The sequence below is a fragment of the Adiantum capillus-veneris genome, chromosome 27 (assembly GCF_014529385.1).
Source record: "Adiantum capillus-veneris isolate H3 chromosome 27, ASM1452938v2, whole genome shotgun sequence".
In the NCBI taxonomy this organism is placed as follows: Eukaryota; Viridiplantae; Streptophyta; class Polypodiopsida; order Polypodiales; family Pteridaceae; genus Adiantum; species Adiantum capillus-veneris.
The window spans coordinates 34,171,767-34,179,744 of record NC_140957.1 but is presented as its reverse complement, the minus strand read 5'-3'; the positions used below and the strand labels follow the sequence as shown (position 1 = coordinate 34,179,744).

The window sequence follows — 7,978 nt, the reverse complement described above, 5'->3', positions numbered from 1 at the left end:
GTCACACGTAACATCACAGAACGAACAGAAGATCGACATGTAGAAAGAACTGAAGAGTCCAATAGTGATGGAAGGAAGGCTTTCTGCAACTATTCTTTCTATTGCTATGGCGGGCGGTTTGTGCATACTTCAACCCTTTATCGACACCAAATTCTTTCAAAGAGATTTGGGAGCTTGAAGCTCCATTTTGGTTTAGATGTGCCACATGTAGCACCTTCCTGGAGTGAAGGTCTCAACGTGGAGGAAGAGAAAATGGAAGATTCAAATGGCGGTGACCATCATGCAGATGGTGACGACCATTTACAGGCTGATGCTAGCGTGCAAGATAGCAGGGAGGAAAATGAGGAAGGGACATCTAATGTTCTCTTTGAACTAATAGAGAGAATAGTAGAACTTCAAAGTTTATGGGATGAACGTAAAATGCCGATAGGTGTTCAAGATCAAATGCTACGTCTTCTGTTTGGTGACCTTGGTGGAGCTAGGGTAAAGAACTACTCTTCGAAAAGAAGCCTAGCTAAATTGTTGGTTCAGTTGCCAAAGACATGGGAAGGTGAGCTTGGAGGGGTACAAGTACCCGCGTGCTGGGATCAATTACAAACAATGTTGAAAGGTTTGGGGATGGTGACTGCCTCTCGTTATCGTATTTGTACAGGAAGTAATGGAGCAAAGCACGCACCAGAACTTCTATACCCAAGTATAGAGGACAACTTTGTAGGAGAGGTTCTAATGTGTGCCTGTTCAGGTGCTTCAAACTCCAAAAAGCTTAAACGTGACTGTATTACTTGCTATGAAAAGTGCAGAGTATGCACAAAGCCAAGAAAGTCAATGCTTGCTTTTGATTATATTCCAATAGGACCTCAACTGAAGCTTCTTACAAGGAGTAGAACCTTTTGTCATGAGCTATTGAGTTTGTGGCGCCATAAAAATCAATGGTGTAAGGGAGATGCATTTTCTACGGGAAGGCATATAAAGGAATTTTGGGATGGAACAAAATTCCAAGGAGTGAAGAACTTTTGGGACCCATTGTTAACATATGAGCTGCCAGTTGTTTGCTCTACACCTGGATGTAAGAAGTCTTACACAACTTTTCCCTTTGACAAACGCTCTCAAAAACTTGAAGATGCATGGGATGCTGATCGAGCAGTGTACACTTTTATCTGCTCCGAATGCAAGGAAGAAATCGAATGTGAGAAAAGGTTGTGCAAGGATGATGTCTATCTTCCTCTTTTTCTTAGCAAAATATACGCTGAATGTCCTTACTTACTCTGATTGTTGGTGTGCATAATCAGGGTGACCCTAGAAATATAGCTCTCTTGTTGCATTGGGACGGGTTTCAAACTTCAAGAACCACACAAAAAGGTTGTGGGGTTGTGGAGATTATGGTGCTCAATGCTGGAAAACAAAACTCTATGGATATCATGCCAGTCTTGTTTATTCCACAAAGCTGCAAAAAGATTATTAAGTCTTCCGGCGATGTCTTCGGATCATTTCTGAAACCATTAGTGGACCGGATGAGTTGGAATCACTGTATATTGATGGAGTGGATGTATTATATGAGTATCCACTAGAAAACATCTTTGATGATACGAGGGTGGAATCTAAATTCTGTAAGATACGAATTATGGTTATGATGGTTACCGGAGACCATCCGGCCCAATGCAAGATTGGCTTGTTCAAAAATGGGGGACAAGAGTTCTGCAGGAGAGATAAGCCACATGCATCACTTGCAAGAGATAGGCGTGGACTAGAAGGGAGGTATATTTACAATGAAAATCGCTTACAAGTCAGATACCCACCAGTTGCAAGAACAACAAACGAGATGGTTCATGCCATAGCTGAGGCAAAGAGGTGTTGTAATTTTGCTGAGAAGGATGAGATTTGGAAGAAAGCTGGTTTATCAGGGGAGTCAATACTTTGGAGACTCTTTGACTTATATGGATTTGACCCCTCTCTTGACTTGGTTTTTGATGTAACGCACACCTTGTCTCTAAATGTTTTCAAGAAGTATATTGCACACTTATTCCAGAATGCAGATTCTTCAGTGAAGAAAAATATTGATGAAGCCACTTTGACTGTTACAAAATTGGCACCAGCATCTATTCGCTATGGTCGGTGGCCAAACTCACCAAGTGTCTATTATGAATCCTTCAAGGCGGAAGAGAATCAAAAGTTTATGCAGTGGTGTCTACCATATATTCTAAGAGTCGTAGATGGTATTCCGCATGAGATGCAAACTTTAGGAATCTTGTTGGTGGACATAGCACATAGCTTTTATGGCTACAGTCGAGAACATGGAATGTCGACTACTGACATTCAGGTTATCAAATCCTTGATGCAATCTTGGAGAATCCGAAAGGAGGAATACTCAGGAGCAAACTCATCACCCTTGGAGCATGTAGCTGGAAGTGGGGAACTACTTGAGGATATTTTGCGGCATGGACTACATGACATATATTGGTGCTATATGTTCAAACGTTTAGTGAAAGCGTACAGTGCTATCAAAACAAATAGCATAAATGATGAAGCATCTTTTGTACAATTCTATCTGAGAATGTTTTTCACAAAAGTATTCCAAGAAATCCAACATGATAAATATGCCCTGCTACCTTGTGATAGAGTCCTACAACAATTGCATAGTGTATTGGGTCAAACTACTGCAGCTGATTGTGCAATCGGGGCCTCCATTGAGTGCTGCACTTCACATCTTGATGGACTATTCAACGTTACTTCTATTGGAAAGGCAAGATCGTTGTGGAACGACATCTTAAAGTATGGCAAGAGAGCATCTTGTACTGATAACATTCTTATGAAGGGTATTGCAATATCAAAGAGGAGGGGTAATTATAGGGTTCCAACATCTGAGGAGGTTACCTACTTAAGGAGCTTTTGGAACATCGATGATGAAATCTTTTCATTTGGTGATGTGCAAACATATGACAAAGTCTTCTATAAAGGAGAACTTTTCAAGATTGGCAATGATGTAGTTGTAAAGGTGGACGCGTTAGACACCTTGTCTGAGGAGAGAGGTCATTGGAAAGCTCGCATAACCTCTTTCTTCTCCATGCAGCTTGATGGGAAAGCAATGATGTTTTTTGGTGCAACTTACTACAAACAATGTATTACAGGAGACAATTATTCAGAGGAACTAGTCATAGATACAATGACTGGAATGAGCATTCTTCAGAAAACACCGCTTCCATTTACTTGGGATAGTGTGCGGCCTATCTATTCTTTGCTTCATAAATTTATCCCATTGCCATTACCGAGGAGCCAAAGATTGATTGCATATGAAGTTAAGGACCTAAAGCAGAGGGCTAAGCTACTAATGGAAGGCAATTGTGGGAATGTACCCTTGTGGTTGGAGCATGATGACATTGTCAAAGTCCGTTTAGAAAACAATGGTACAATACAATTCAAGCATGCTGTTGTAAGATGTGTACAATGTGACAGCAAAATCACAAAGCTTGCTATTTTGAAATCTGATGCAAGTGATCCTCATATATGGAAAGTTCATGAGGAGGAAAACACATGGAGAGATTGGGATTCTTGTGTTCTTTTAATCAAAGATTGGATTGTACTAAAACGTAAAAAAGTTAGAAATCTTGGAGAAAGTGATCGATGGATCCCTATTTTATGGAGATGTCCATAAGTCAAGGACATGAGAAAAAGACATTCATAAAGTACTTGATCACATAAGGCTTTTGCTATTAGAGAATTAAATGATTTTGTGGTTTGAATTTTATTATATGGTTGAGCATTGTTCTCTCTATGATTTATTTTCATCTTAACTTTTTGTATTGTTCGAGTAATATCTCAAGTGGCACAAATTGAAACTTTTTGGAGTCTATCTTATCTGCATATGTCGACTACTCTTGTAGGGCTCGCATGGATCTTCCACAGTCAATTTTTCAGCAACTAGTTTCACTTCCTCATGAGGAGACTGTGAAACTACTCGACGCTTGGAGGGAACATCACTCTTTGGGTAACAAAAGGGTTGTTGGTAACTCAACTAGTTCTCTTCCATATGATCCGATCATATATGATCAAGTCTTTAGAGCTCCTCCTCCTAAACATAGAGAGCACAATAAGTTGTATGGTAGAGAATTTCTTAAAAAAGAGGATCATGGTCAGTATAGAGTGTTGTGTGCAAATTATGGGATGGTGCGAGGGTGGTTTGCAAAGGTAGGGCCAATTGCAGATTTGAGACATAATAGCAAGGGTAAAGATATGGTTTTGAGTATCATCCGAGAGAAGATGGGTGAGCTAAAGCCAGTGAAAGTATATGGTGTGGAATATTTGTGGAAAGAGTCCGACATTTACAATTGGTGTATAAAGTCATTGGCGTCCAAAAGAAAGTGGACCAAACAAAAGGCTTGCAAAGGCGCTATAATGGTATAAGTTTTTGTATTATCTTTTTATTTTGCTTTCAAATCATATGCTATGTAGATGTTTATCTTATTCTTGAGTTATGTTACATTTTTAAGGATACTCATGATGTTCAAGAGCTTGACAATGATGGTGTAGAGAAAGAGACAGAATTATCATCAAAGGTAATAATATAGAATGATTTTTAAGAGTTTTGATATTAAGTTTCTTATTGAGTAATTTTTATTAGGACGAGGATGCTTCCAAGCAAAGTTATGATGAGAACTTTGTAGATGTGGTAGAGGGCGATAAAGACATCTCAGAATCCACACTGGTAATTGATATATACTATTCTTTATACAAGTGTAATGCCGATCTTTTAAGATTTTTTAAAGTTTTGTGTATGTCTTATGTATTCAGAAAGAACCTGATGTATACATTCCAGAAATATCTTGGGACAATGATGAAAATCATATGGTTGCATATGAGGTATATGAAGATCATGCTACTTCTTTTGCTCTCTCTCATTTCATATCTACATGATGATTTATTTATGTGAAAATGTTGGCTTAGGAGTATCAAAATTTTATGAAAGAAAATATCTTTTCTAGTGCACTAGGAGATGTGGATTCAATGTCTTTGTCTGCTGGTGATAAGTCTCATGAAACTTCAATCGAGAAGCCGGTGAGATTTTGTTCATGTTTTCTTCCCATTGTGTAACATTTTTAGAGATGTAAAAAATATCAAGTTGTGTTTTTTGTGTTGGTAGATATCGGATAAGTTAAATAAAGTTGAAAAAATTGCATCTAAAGGGTGCGATGAAGAGCATTCTAGAAAGAGTACTCGAAAACGGAAGGTATTCAAATTATACTATTAAACTAATGCTAATTGTAAACTTGTTAAATAAATGTCATTAAAGTAAGCTTGGGTTATGTCTTAGGCTACAACTAAGCTTTCTGAACTCCTTCAAAAAAGAAAAGAAGGGTCAAAAGCTAAGAGGATTCAAAAGTCAAAGGTAGCTGTTTTGTTTTTTGTTGATGGCTCTAAACACTTATACTATGGTAATAAATCTAAAGTAATGTGTCTTGTCTCTCTTTTTAGGATGTTGAGAAAGATGTTTTTGTTTCTAATGAGAAGGCTACCTTGGAAGTGCAGGTTTGTTTTCAATCTTACAAATATATCTTATGCTTACTCTCGAAAAGATTGCAACCATATTCTCTAATTTAACTCTTTATTGTGTAGGCACGCAAACTCACTAGAGAAGATCAAGAAACCATTCTGATGAAATGGTTTGGGGTTAGAAGAGTGGAAGAAGTGTATCCATTTGTGAAGCCTACTTACATGGCTTTAAAAAAAATGAACTCCTTTTTTTGTAGAAAAACGTGTGAAACTAGCTCTTCTACTATGTGTGAAGATTTGGTAGCTTGGCTTTTATTAGAAGGCATGATGATTGTAAGACTTGAAAAGATTGGCTCTCTTTCTTTGAAGGATGTAGAAGTAGCTAATGATAAAGACTAATGGTTGTATGATGGACTTTGTAAGAATTTTTGAGAGACATCTATATGAAAGTGATCATTTTTAGTTTTCTATTTAATCTTTATCTCTTTTAGTCAAAAAGTATGTGCTATTTTGTATATGTTATGTTAAATTGATTATTTATGTGGATTATTATAATACAACTACATAGATAGCATTGTGTGGTTACAACTATGTAGATGAAAGAAGAATTTCTTACTATATGGTTAGTTAAAACTCCCATATAGCTATAATATTATGGCTACAGCCATATAGGAGAATCCGAGTCAAAATAGTAAGAAATATTGCTATATGGTTACTTAAAACTCCCGTATAGCTATAATATTATGCTTACAACCATATAGGAGTATTGTCAATATTACTAGTTTGCACTCTTACTAGATATGTGTATTCAATCTAGTAAGTTGCCTAGTAATTATATTTTTTTTGCTATATAGAAATGCGTCCAAAGTTCCTTGTGGATTGCTGCGCCCAAATTCGATGTCTGCAATCAATAGCTTTGTGACCAACAGCTGGAGGGGAACTTCTCAAAGCAAAAACTTTAGAGAATCATGGTGATGACAAGCTAGATTTTCATGGCTTCTCACCTGCAGGACCTAATCAAAACCGGATTGGGTGGCATATATATGAGTGGGCATTTCTAATTATTAGATGCAAAAATTGGGAGCGAGCGGTTCAGTCTGCAGTAGACAGGGGGCCTCTTGGGCTATCTCTGGGCGAATTAAAGAGGGGTCGCCATTCTAGAGATAATATAAGTGAGGCCGCCATAGTCAAGCCCGTACATGCCATCTACAGAGGCGGTCTTCATTGTCAAGCTTTTGGGGCATCGAAAGAAGGTCTTCTTGACCTGCAAGCTTAGCAAGTGTAGCATGAATGGCGGTGGGCTGGGCGGCCATAATTGGAACAAGGATAATCTCTTAGGAGAGCGACTTTTGAGGAGGGGGCGAGGTCCAAGAGAATTTGGTTCAGGGATCAGAACAAGAGAGAGAGTCAGGGAGGGTTGTAGTCCTGTGGAGCCTCGGCCCATCTCTCCTGCTCCTTTTCTTGTGGTCTCTAAAAATAACGTAGCCCTGTATGTACAGGAAGCTATAAGGGCCTAGGCTGGATGCAAATTAATGAGGCCTTCATTAACATCTTATGAGTGTATGTGCCTAATGATGCATGGATGAGATTGGGCTCAGATGAACAATTTTTGATTTATGGTGAGCTGTGGATGTGCGGATCATTGGTGGGTTTTTAATTATGTCATGGCACAATAATTTTCATTGGCAAGCCTCGTGATTTTATTACTCTTTTCATCTTGTTTGGCAAGAAATTGCCAGACAAGTGAATAAAAAAGGTCTCATGTGCATGTCTTGCTATTGGGGAAGCAACAATAAGAGATGGAAAGATCTAGACCAACTGACTTCACAATTTCACCTCAATGGCCCGGAAAGACCACTAGTCACCAGAGTTGTGGAAGGGGCTCGATAGCATTACAATGCCTATTTGCAAGTCCAACTTCGATTGGAAAGCCTAGCGTTGGCCTAAGGGAAGATTGTTTTGTAAACCACAAACCAAGGGTATTTAGCATGCTCTTCCTATATTCAAGGCGGATTGGTTCTCATCTCTCAACAAACAATGGGGTAAACAATGGCCAGCACCTAGCTCGATTGCGGCGATTAATAACATATGAAACACACAATGGGCACTGATATTTTTGTGGAAGGTGTTTTTGGGGGCCTTGCCGACATGTACCAGAATCCAAGTCCGTGGTAATATAGGTGTTTGGGATGCAGAATGGTGAGTGAGGATCTTACCCACCTCTTCAAGGAGTGCCCAACGATTATTGGCCTAGTAAGCAAGATATGCAAGTAGGTCCAAAGGATGTAGAAAATAGGGTTCTATAAAAACAATCTTTTCCTAGGAGCATAATCTATTCATATGTATTCAAACGATGAGGGTCTTCTTTTTCCAGCGCATGTGGAAGGCCAAGAACCGTCGGACATTCGAGAATGATACGTCGACGGCTAGCTTCAAGGAGATTCTCTACAAACGTAGGGATCTGATAATTGCCATTGGGAAGAAGAAGAACTCG

At 38.8% G+C, this 7,978-nt stretch overlaps 1 pseudogene; it reads left to right on the top strand.

The window, feature by feature from the left end:
* Positions 1-1,379: 1,379 nt before the first annotated feature.
* On the top strand, positions 1,380-5,788 carry LOC147421754 (uncharacterized; annotated as a pseudogene).
* The last annotated feature ends 2,190 nt before the right edge of the window (positions 5,789-7,978 follow it).